The sequence below is a fragment of the Lactuca saligna genome, chromosome 6 (genome assembly GCF_052625555.1).
Source record: "Lactuca saligna cultivar CGN05327 chromosome 6, ASM5262555v1, whole genome shotgun sequence".
Lineage (NCBI taxonomy): Eukaryota > Viridiplantae > Streptophyta > Magnoliopsida > Asterales > Asteraceae > Lactuca > Lactuca saligna.
Window position 1 is genome coordinate 128383591 of NC_136422.1, and position 12003 is coordinate 128395593.

The window sequence follows — 12003 nt, forward strand, 5'->3', positions numbered from 1 at the left end:
GCCTCTTGCCATGTAGAGCATGTCTCCGTAAGAGAATGACTTCTATTATATGGCATTGGCAAATGGTTAGATAGGATTATAAGCCTGAAATCTGACAAGATGTTAATCAGAAATCGCATGTCTTCTATGCCAATTGGGCCAAAGCTTTATTGATGTATATCAAGAATTGAAAAGAATATCTTTGAATAATGTCTTTTATTGATATGAACGCTTGTTACATGATCTCACATACATCTTGTTGTTCCTCTTTACCTTGTCACATTGAAGTATATATATATATATATATATATATATATATATATATATATATATATATATATATGGCATAACATTTATATTGTATCTATTTTTGAACTCACTAAGCGTCACCGCTTACCCTATCAATGTTTAACAATTGCAGGTGATAAATAAATAGTATGTTTACATACTAATGAAAGATGTAGAATAGTTTGTAATAGTACTTTTGTACTACTTTTTATGTTTGTATAAATTACAATATCCTGGGTAGTTATGTAATATATATAACACTTTGTAATAGAAGGTTTGTATCCAATAGTTTGTAAATCCTTTATATCAATGTAAAATATTGCTTTTATGAATATGCAAATAGCATGTTTTGGAGTAAGGATAATGTGAAATATGAAAGTTGGGGTCTTTCTACCATGGTATCAGACCAGTAGTTTAAGCGAACTAAATTCCATGGATTGGTATTTAGACTTAAACTATAGGAAGTTCAATATATGAACTTAATTATTGTAAGTATAGGGATACAAACCATAGGAAATATATAAGTAAAAGTATTAGGTAATAGTAAACCCTAATATTCTAAAATACTATCTTACTCTGTATTTCAGATCAATGGCTGAACAAGTAAGTAGTCATACCCCTGATGTTGGTGGAGATCCTCAACCCGAGGAAGTGAATACTCCAGTATCTCCTCGTGAGGAGCGACTTTCAGGTAAACTTACCAGTGTTATTCGACAAACTCTCGAAGAACACAAAAAGAATGATGATAAAGGAAAAAAGAAAGTCACTGGAGAATCTTCAAGCGGGAAAGTGAAGCGTCCCTCGTTCAAAGATTTCAAGAGTAGTGGTGCTACAGAGTTTTCTGGTGTCCTTAATCCTATAATCGTTCTAACTTGGATTCAGAACACCGAGAAAGTATTTCTTGTTTCTCATGTGGATGATGAAGACAAGGCTATTTACGCTTCTGCAATGCTCATTGGAGAAGCTTTAGTCTGGTGGGAAGCAACATATGAAGCTCTGGATGGATGTGACCAGGAGAACTTATCCTGGGAGTTGTTCAAGACTTGTGTGTTAGAGAAGTATTGTCCTCTAGATATGAGGAGAAGATTGGAGAAGGAATTCGTCATGCTTAAACAAGGAGGAATGACTGTGAATGAGTATGAAACTCAATTTAATCAAAGAGCAAGGTTTGCTATGAAGTATATTCCAACTAAAGACGAGAAAATTCAGTTATTCATGGAAGGACTACGACACGAAATCCATGATTTCGTTGTCAACCGGGATGTTTTGTCATTTGATAAAGCCGTTGAGTATGCTCGAAGGGGTGAGCATGACTTAGAAATACGTGGTGCTACTCTTACTATTCCAAAGCATCCACGTACTGAAACAACTACTCCTGCTTCCACTATTCCACCAGCTCAATCTATTCGAATTGATCCTAACAAGCAAGCACAATCTCAGAGTGCTTTTCGTGGCCGTGGTAGGTCACAATCTTTTTCTATTCAATCACCATCATGTCGCGTTTGTGGAAGGAATCATCCGGGTCAATGAAAAATAGACAAAGAATCCATTGCCTGTTATGGGTGTGGAGAAACAGGTCATATCAAGCCAGCTTGCCCAAGGAAGGATGTGACTTGTTATGCATGTGGTATTATTGGCCACAAGAAGCGTTTTTGCCCTACTCTTACCAGCCAAGTGACGGGAAGTCAAGCTTCTGTTCAACAACCAGCGAGAAGTCAAGTCCCTGTCCAACAACCAAAGAGTACTCCAGCTAAAAAGGAGGAGGTGCCAAAAGCTAAGGGTCGTGCATTCCAGATTACTGCAGAGGAAGCACGTGAGGACCCAAATATCGTGATGGGTACATTTCTTGTTAACTCTAGACCTGCTCACATCTTATTTGATTCTGGTGCTTCAAATTCTTTCGTATCTTATGAATTTGCGCATTCTTTTCAAACTATTTGTTATGCACTCGCGCAACCATTTCACGTAGAGACTGCAGGAAGTGTATCATTACTTGCTGATAAAATCTATAGGGATTGTGTCATAGAAATTGAAGGCTATAATTTTCTTGCTAACCTAATCCCTATCTCCTTGCCCAATTTCGATATTATTCTCGGCATGGATTTGTTGTCAAAGAACCATGCAGAATTCTTGTGTTACGAAAAGATGATACACATTCCTATTGAAGGGGAAGATCCTATTCATGTCTATGGTGAACAAAGAATCTTAAAAATAATCTCTTTCCTCAAAGCTCGTAAATTCATATCGAAAGGTTGTCCTATCTATCTGGCCTATACAGTTGACATCTCAAGAAAGGAGAATAAAACTGTAAATGATATTCCCATTGTTAACGAATATCCCGATGTTTTCCCTGATGATCTGCCTGGACTTCCTCCAGACAGACAAGTAGAATTCCGAATTGACCTTGTGCCCGGTGCTGCTCCAATCGCAAAGACTCCTTATCGTCTTGCACCAGCCGAAATGAAAGAAATGATGATCTAATTGCAGGAATTACTTGACAAAGGCTTTATTCGACCGAGTACCACTCCCTGGGGTGCTCCAGTATTGTTTGTCAAGAAGAAGGATGGATCGATGTGAATGTGCATTGATTATCGCGAGCTGAATAAGGTGACTATCAAGAACAAGTACCCACTATCTCGCATCGATGATTTATTCGATCAACTTCAGGGTGTTAGCTATTTCTCAAAAATTGATTTGAGATCTGGCTATCATCAGTTGAAAGTAGAAGAGCAAGATGTACCAAAGACTACTTTCCGTACTCGTTATGGGCATTTCGAATTCCTTGTCATGCCATTCGGTTTGATAAATGCTCCTGCCGTATTCATGGATATGATGAATCGAGTGTGCCGCCCAATGCTCGATAAATCTGTCATCGTATTCATCGACGATATTCTAATCTATTCCAAATCTGAAGTCGATCATGCTGTTCATATTCGTGAAATCCTAGAACTCCTTCGAAAGGAGAAACTTTATGCTAAATTCTCGAAATGTGAATTTTGGCTCCGTCAAGTTCAATTTCTCGGCCATATTATTTCCAGTAACGGTGTATCTGTAGATCCCATCAAAATCGAAGCCATTCAAAATTGGGAAGTGCCTCGTAATGCTTCCGAAATTCGTAGTTTCTTAGGTCTCGCGGGATATTACCTGAGATTCATTAAAGAATTTTCTCGTATATCCGTACCCCACACAAGACTTACACGGAAGGAAGTGAAGTTTGAATGGGGTGAAGATCAAGAAAAAGCTTTCTCAACTCTAAAACATCTTTTAACTCATGCTCCCATCTTATCACTCCCAGAAGGTGATGATGATTTCTCCGTATATAGCGATGCTTCAAGATTGGGACTCGGTTGTGTGTTGATGCAGCGTGGTAAAGTAATAGCCTATGCCTCAAGACAACTGAAAGATTATGAAAAGAATTATCCCACCCATGATCTTGAACTCGCTGCAGTAGTATTTGCCCTAAAACTTTGGAGACATTACCTTTTTGGTACGAAATGCCAATTATTCACCGACCACAAGAGTCTCAAGTATATACTCAGTCAACAAACTCTAAATATGAGACAACAACGAGCCATGGAGCTAATCAAGGACTATGATTGCGAAATCCTGTACCATCTTGGAAAGGCTAATGTGGTTGCAGATGCACTTAGCAGGAAAGTTTATCGTAATAGTATGTGTTACACTATTACTCACACTACGGTGAAGTTCACCATTCTTGATGAACTAGAGAAGTGGAAAGTTGAAGCCTTAAAGCCAGAAAATGTAAAGAAGGAAGGAATGGTACATTATGCCAATGTTTTACTTGACGATCCACGAGGATTAAAGGTATTTAAGAATCGGCTATGGATTCCAAAGATTGGTGGTTTAAGACAGAAGATTTTAGATGAAGCTCATAAATCTAAGCTATCAATACATCCTGGCACAAGTAAAATGTACTATGATGTAAGAGCTGATTATTGGTGGCCTGGATTAAAGAGAGACATTGGAAGATATGTACAGGAATGCTTAGTATGCTTACAAGTCAAAACAGAACACCAAAAGCCTTATGGAACTCCAGAAAGCCTTAGTGTTCCTGTATGGAAGTGGGAAGAGCTGTCCATAGATTTTATTACCAAATTGCCAAAGACTGCTAGATAGAATGATAGCATTTGGGTAATCGTCGACCGTCTGACTAAGAGTGCACATTTTGTCGCTATGCGTGAAATGACTCCAACGGAGAAATACGCACAGGTATACTTGGATGAAATTATTGCAAGACATGGTGTGCCACTAAAGATCATTTCCGATAGCGATACTCGCTTCACTTCTCACTTTTGGGCGAGTATGCAACGCGAATTAGGATCTCGAGTTGCTCTCAGTACCGCTTATCATCCTCAGACAGATGGTCAGACAGAGAGAACAATCCAAACAGTAGAAGATATGCTTCGTGCATGTGTTTTGGAGTTCGGTGGTAACTGGGATAAATACTTACCGCTTGTCGAATTTTCGTATAATAACAGTTACCACACTTCAATCAAAATGCCACCATATGAAGCATTATATGGTCGCAAATGCCGTACGCCATTATGTTGGCGTGATATAGGACAGAAGATCCTTGGAGGCCCCGAAATGATTCAAGACACCACCGACAAGATTCCAATCGTACGAGAAAGAATGAAAGCGGCCCAGGATCGACAGAAGTCCTATACGGAAAAGAGAAGACGACCTATAGAATTTCAAGTGGGTGATTTCGTGATGCTGAAGGTATCCCCATGGAAAGGCCTTATGCGATTTGGGAAGAAAGGAAAGTTGAGTCCTGGATTTGTTGGTCCTTTCAAAATCATCCAGCGAATTGGAAAGCAACCTTACCGCTTAGAATTGCCTGAAGATTTGGCGGGTATTCATGATGTGTTTCATGTAAGTTATCTGCACAAATGATTGAGCATCTACGATGAGACAGTTCCATTATCCGAAGTGAAATTGGATAATAAGTTAAGATATGTAGAAGAGCCTGATGAAATCGTGAATGAAAGAACAACTAAGCTACGCAATAAAGAAGTAGAATTGGTGCTTGTCAAGTGGAAACCCCATCGTGGCCCAAACTATACTTGGGAGAATAAGAATGAGATAAAAGCAAAATATCCCCATTTATTTTAATCGATGTAATTTCGGGGACGAAATCCTCAAAAGGAGGAGGTATTTGTAACATACACGTTTTAAAATCGTGTTTTGTAATGAATAAAATTGTGAAATATTATGTAAAATTGAGTGTTGAGTTCTAACAGATGGTTTTTACTTGAAATGAAGTAAAACTATGTTTAGAATCACTCAGAAAATATTGAAAGTCTTATGAGATTCCAATTAAAAGCCAAATAGTGAAATTTAGCGAAAATATGAAATTTTAAATAAGTAAAATTTTATTATTTGATTTAGCGAAAATATGAAATTTTAAATAAGTAAAATTTTATTATTTGATGTTGTAGAGAATCTCGTTAGCAAATTGTAGGAGAAAACCTCGTCAAAATCTGAGTTATAACGAAGAAGTTATGACCAACCGAAGATCCGCGACGAAACCGGCACAGCGCCGAATGACGTAAAAAGTGAGTTTTTGATAAACTACTTTTTAGCCTTAGTAACCTAAATGAAAGTCGTAGTATTCGTTAAACCAAGAAATTCGATAAAAAGAACGCCAAAATCTGACTTCGTATGAGGAAGTCATGATTTTTCGAAGTTTCAACTTGGCAGTAGACAGCTAAAAACTCGCATTTTAGATCGAGTGATATTTTACCAATACATCCTAAACGCGAATCGAAGGTCTCGTCATATGTAGTAAAACGGTAAAAAGTCTGACAAAAACGGATGTCGGATGAAGAAGTTATGAATTTTTAACGGATTTTTCTGTCCCGGTCTGTTAAAAATAATAATATTAAAATTAAAGTCAAAATTAGCCGACAAAGTCTAAATGAAAGTTTTAGAGCGTAATTTTAGCTACGCGTGCATATAAAGAACGTCAAAAACGGAGCTCGTATGCGAAAGTTATGGATTTTAGAAGTTCGTGGCCCAAAAACCGAGAAAACTCGCATGAACAGTACCGGCCACGTCACCTTCACACGAAGCAGCAGCATCACTGGAGACGTGGCCGAATGCGAACTCAGCAGGTGTCACAAGAGGATTCGCCGAGGCCGAGGTCCAGCAGGAAGGGGACACGTCTCGCATCGGTGGCCAGTCCGACGCGAGACACGTCTCGCCTACCCGCCTCGCTCCCGGTGCCACGTCCGAGCCTCGCAGCGGCCTCGTGGCCTTCGCCCCTCCTGCCAGATGTCCGCAGCTCGCAGGTACACGTCTTCTCCCCTCCTCTAGCTTCGTGGCCTTCACTCCAGCAGCCACGTCGTCACTTCTCAGCCACAGAATCCGAAGCTCGCACCCTATATAAAGGGGGCTGCGAGCCTTCCCGAGTATTTTTGGAAAATTGACATTTTTCACCCCTAAACTTATATTTTGACTATTTTGACTTTTCCCGAAGCCCCGGTACCATTTTTAAAGCTCAAAACACGCCCCAAGAACCCCGAAAATTTTATCTTTTCGGTTTTGAAGCCCTACCTTCGCAGAACCCGGTTTTCAAACAAACTCCCCGTTTTCAACATAGAAAGGCATATTTAAAGCCGAAGTGCTGTCCAAATTACTATTTTAACCCCCGGTTAACTTAAGGTGAGTTCAATATATAGGAACAATTGTATGTTATGTGTTATATGTGCTATGTCCTGTTCAGTATTATCATTCTGAGTTATTTTCTTGTGTTATTCGCTATGTTTATAGCAATTGTAATACCTTTGACCATGTGATCAGTGAAAGTACTTAGATTCACATAGGTACTGGTACGTAGCCTCTGGCCATGTAGAGCATGTCTCCGTAAGAGAATGACTTCTATTCTATGGCATTGGCAAATGGTTAGACAGGATTATAAGCCTAAAATCTAACAAGATGTTAATCAGAAATTGCATGTCTTCTATGCCAATTGGGCCAAAGCTTTATTGATGTATATCAAGAATTGAAAAGAATATCTTTGAATAATGTCTTTAATTGATATGAACGCTTGTTACATGATCTCACATACATCTTGTTGTTTCTCTTTACCTTGTCACATTGAAGTGTATATATATATATATATATATATATATATATATATATATATATATATATATATATATGGCATAACATTATATTGTATCTATTTTTGATCTCACTAAGCGTCACTGCTTACTCTATCAATGTTTAATAATTGTAGGTGATAAATAAATAGTATGTTTACATACTAATGAAAGATGTAGAATAGTTTGTAATAGTACTTTTATACTACTTTTTATGTTTGTATAAATTACAATATCCTGGGTAATTATGTAATATATATAACACTTTGTAATAGAAGGTGTGTATCAAATAGTTTATAAATCCTTTATATCAATATAAAATATTGCTTTTATGAATATGCAAATAGCATGTTTTGGAGTAATGATAATGTGAAATATGAAAGTTGGGGTCTTTCAATTGGCCATGTACGGTTACCCACCACAAACATCCTTAAAGACTCATGACTCCATTGTTTCAAATCATGTTTATCCCCAAACATCTTTCTATGTTGTTTCATTTCATTCTAAGATATTATACTTATACTTACAAAAAAACTTTGTACATCATTTTTTATTTTGCTGCTTGTCATCTTCTAATTCATTATGTCGCATGACTTTTTCTTCTTATTATTTTTTTTTATTGTTTTTCCACATGTTACTTTATAGTTTTTATTATATTAAATTTCATATCATATTTAAATGTAATAATAAATGCATGTTAATTTTATTAATAGTCTTTCCTTCCAATTTCAAATTTACTAAATTAAAATATCATCAGTTTCATTTATTTATTTATCTAAATTATTTATTTAAATTTTAAAGAGAACAAAAAACACTTTAATTTTAATAATTTAATATTTTTCTTAATTTTTTTTATAAATTTAAACTTCTTAAATGTTTAGAATTTCATATTATTTTTTAATAAACTAATATATAGTTGAGTCTCACAGAATATAACAATACATATGTAGTTATTTTGGTTTTAATCCAAATGCAGTTTTCGATGAATGCAATAAAGTTAATTGTACCGATGGAATAATTTTCTGCAGTTCAAACAAAAAAAAATGTAGTTACTTTGGTTTTAATCCAAATGCATTATTCGATGAATGCGATAAAGTTAATTGTACCGATGGAATAATTTTGTGCACTTCAAACGAAAAAAAAAGGGTAGATACAATTGATGTGAAAATTTTATTTTCGACTCCAATAGCATAATAAATCAACATTGAACCATACATTTTGGTAATTCTTATAATCACTTTAAAAGTTTAGTTTATTTATAATTACCCACTTAATAGTTTAGTTTATTTACAACCAGTTCCGTTTTATAGTTAGTTGTGTTTTAATTAGTTTACTTTAACTATTTTAGTTTATTTTTAGCTAGCCACTTTATTACCTAATTTAAGAATTAAGTTCCGTTTGATACTGTTTGGTATGCACAAAAAATTAAACTTTCCCGGTAACATATATTATTCCAGAAATCTCTAAAATCATATCTTTATGACTGAATTGCTTGAAAAGACAATTGTACCTAAACTCTGCCTCTTTTTTCTTGGATTATTAATTTCTTTTAAATAATTTTTTTATATTTTTATTGGATTATTATATATTAATGAATATTATTTTTAATATATAATATTTATGTATAATTAATATTATTTTATTGCCAAATGTATTACTTTTTAATTAATAATTGAATATTTCTTTTAAACTCTGCCTTTTACTTGCCAAATGTATTACTTTTTAATTAATAATTGAATTAGATAATACAAGTGGTTTTTTATAAGTATATTAAACTATTAAAGAAACTAGTTATAAATTAAACTAAAATGATAACTTAGGTTTCTTTTCCCTAATAATAATGTTTTTTTTCATTGAAATAATTAGAAATCCTATATCGAGAGAAATGTTGGTGAAGTGTATGTTCAAACATAAGTAGGTAGTGAAAATCAAATATGTCGTTATAATACAATACCAACAAATGAGTTATACACTACTGTGTTGAAATCCCAAAATAGTCACAGTGATGTAAAATCTCTCATGACCTTGTTTGGGAGCTTGCTTCAACCCGTACAAGGATTTAATAAGTCCGCACACTTTGTTTTCCTGTCCAGGTATCACGAAACCTTTAGGTTGCTCTAAGTAAATCTCATCCTTAAGATAACTGTTAAAAAAGGTTGTCTTCACATCCATTTGATGAATGTACAATCTTTTCAAAGTTGATATTGCTATGAGAGTTATAATTGAACTAATCCTAGCAACTGGGGCATATGTATCAAAATAATCGATCCATTCTCGCTATATATAGTCATTAGTAACTAATCTTGCTTTATAGGCAGATATAGATCCATCTGGATGATATTTTCTCTTGAATATCCACTTGGATCCTATGGGTCTCCTCCCCATGGCTATATCAAGTTATCAACTAACTCTTAAGTTCCATTACCCATAATTGAGTCCATTTCGTCATTGATGACTTCCTTCCGCAAAAGAGCATCTTTAGACGTCATAGCTCCGGTAAAGGTCTTAAGATCATCATCCAATTTAATGGCAAAGATGAACTCTCTTGTCACTTTCTTTTGTGTTTCTTCGACCAAATAAGAATAGAAACCGTCTCCAAAAATTTTCTTATTCTAGCCCTAATACTTCTCTTTGGTTTCTTTACAATAGGAGAAGGTGGGAGTATTTCTCGAGAAGTACTTGTAGGTTTTGCGTTATTGGAGTTTTCATCATCTCTAGAAAACTTTTCTTCAAAGAATTCCACATCTCTGAATTCTATGACAGCATCAGAATCATCATCCAATAATCGTTAAGCCTTGATGTTATTAGCATATCCAATGAACACACTCTTAATAGCTTGATCTCCAAATTTGGATCGCTTGGGATCGGACGTCCGATAATAAGCAACGCACACCCACACTTACAAATAGTTTATGTTAGGCTTTATACTGTAACAATTGGTAAAAATATGAACGATCGCACAATGTGATGTTTTGATTATTATGCAATATATATATTTTACCAAAATTGGTTGAAGGAATTTAACATATTTTAAATTTGATAAGTTCTTGTGAAATATAAAACAAGTAACTCATGATAAATTTCGTTACGATGTATGACTACGAACCATTACTGGTTTGTGAAAATTAGCATATAACGTCATTTGAATACAACAAACTTAATTTTTGTATCAACATGTCTCTAGTTGATGAGTAAGTTAAATTTTGTGTAAAACTTGTGCTTAGTAGTTGTGAAGGATCTAAATTTGACAAATATACGAACCGAAGTGACAAAACGTGTTTAACGATACCGTTAACCGGTTAAATGTCGCGAAATTATACATTCGTCAATAAATTTTATATTTAAATAAATAAAAATATAAAATGAATTATTATAAGGTATAATTAGAATGTATTTAAGTGTTTTTGAATAAAAATAATAAAACATAAACATTTAAGTTCAAATACACAAAAACTACATTGTTATTTTATACTAAGTATACATGTATGTATTTGTACATATGTATTATTATCTAGTAGATGAGTAGTTATGGGTTATGACTTACAGTGATTTTATATAAGGAATATGATGACTAAATCAATTAATATAAGAGAAATGGTTTACATAAGTTCCAACTTAACTAATAAGTGCTTAATCACTTAAGAGATTTTACTAAGAATACTTCTTAATCCCTCTTCTAATTTTCGAGATTAACATCTTCCATCTCCATGAATAGAACCTCTAAATAATTAAGTAACTAATAGTTAGTTGGTTAACTAATTCTATCTTTAACCAACTAGGAGACCAAGTGGGCTAGGAGATTAAATCTCATCATTTACCCATTCCATCACAATCTAGCCTAATTGATTCTATCTTATCTTCTTCTCTTCTTATCCTCTCTCCTCATTCATAATCTGGAAATATCTCCTCATTTCACCTTCCATTCTCCAGCAAATAATCCAGGGAAAAGCTCCAAAGTTCATCCCATTTTCAACCACACAAATTTCCTTCCAACTCCACAAAACCGTGAACCTTAAAGGGGCTGCTGTCCCTTGGTGTTTCAGCCACCATTTCACCCATCTACACCTTCCTTTTCCTTGATATTTTCACCAACAAATACCTCTGGGAGTTAGTTGTTTTGCTACTCTAAATTAGGGACTCAAATCAGTGGCTAAACTATTCTTATCTTACCCTTTTGCTGTGAAATTTTCGTGACAGCAACATAGCCAAAACAGTAGTTGTTTTCGAGCATCAAACTAACACCCAAAAGTCCTCCATTTTTCTGCCCATTTTTGAGATTCAAAGTAGAGCATATGTAGCTACTTTCAAACAATTAAAACCCCTGAGAAAGTTACCCTTTACCTCTCAAAAAGCTTGTGTTATTCCACCACCTTTTGGCAACATACTTTTAATCCAAGTTGAAGCTAGGTATATTCATGATTTCTACTTTTTCTTTTTATCATCAAACCCACTGATTTAAAATGATTTAATACATGATAAAAGTCTAACACGCATGTAAATATATGTCTTTATGTGTTAAGACATCCAAAAGAATACTCGAATCACAAGCTTGAGTGGAACCAGAAACCGCACAAACCATTCTCAACCCAAATAACTCTACGCGACAAAA

General features: G+C 34.9%; 1 long non-coding RNA gene across 1 annotated transcript; it reads left to right on the top strand.

Annotated features, from left to right (window-relative positions):
• Positions 1 to 11723: 11723 nt before the first annotated feature.
• LOC145000145 (uncharacterized) lies at positions 11724 to 12003 on the top strand. Its single transcript, XR_013661134.1, has 2 exons — positions 11724 to 11801; positions 11915 to 12003. It is a non-coding gene; the product is annotated as an uncharacterized LOC145000145 (long non-coding RNA).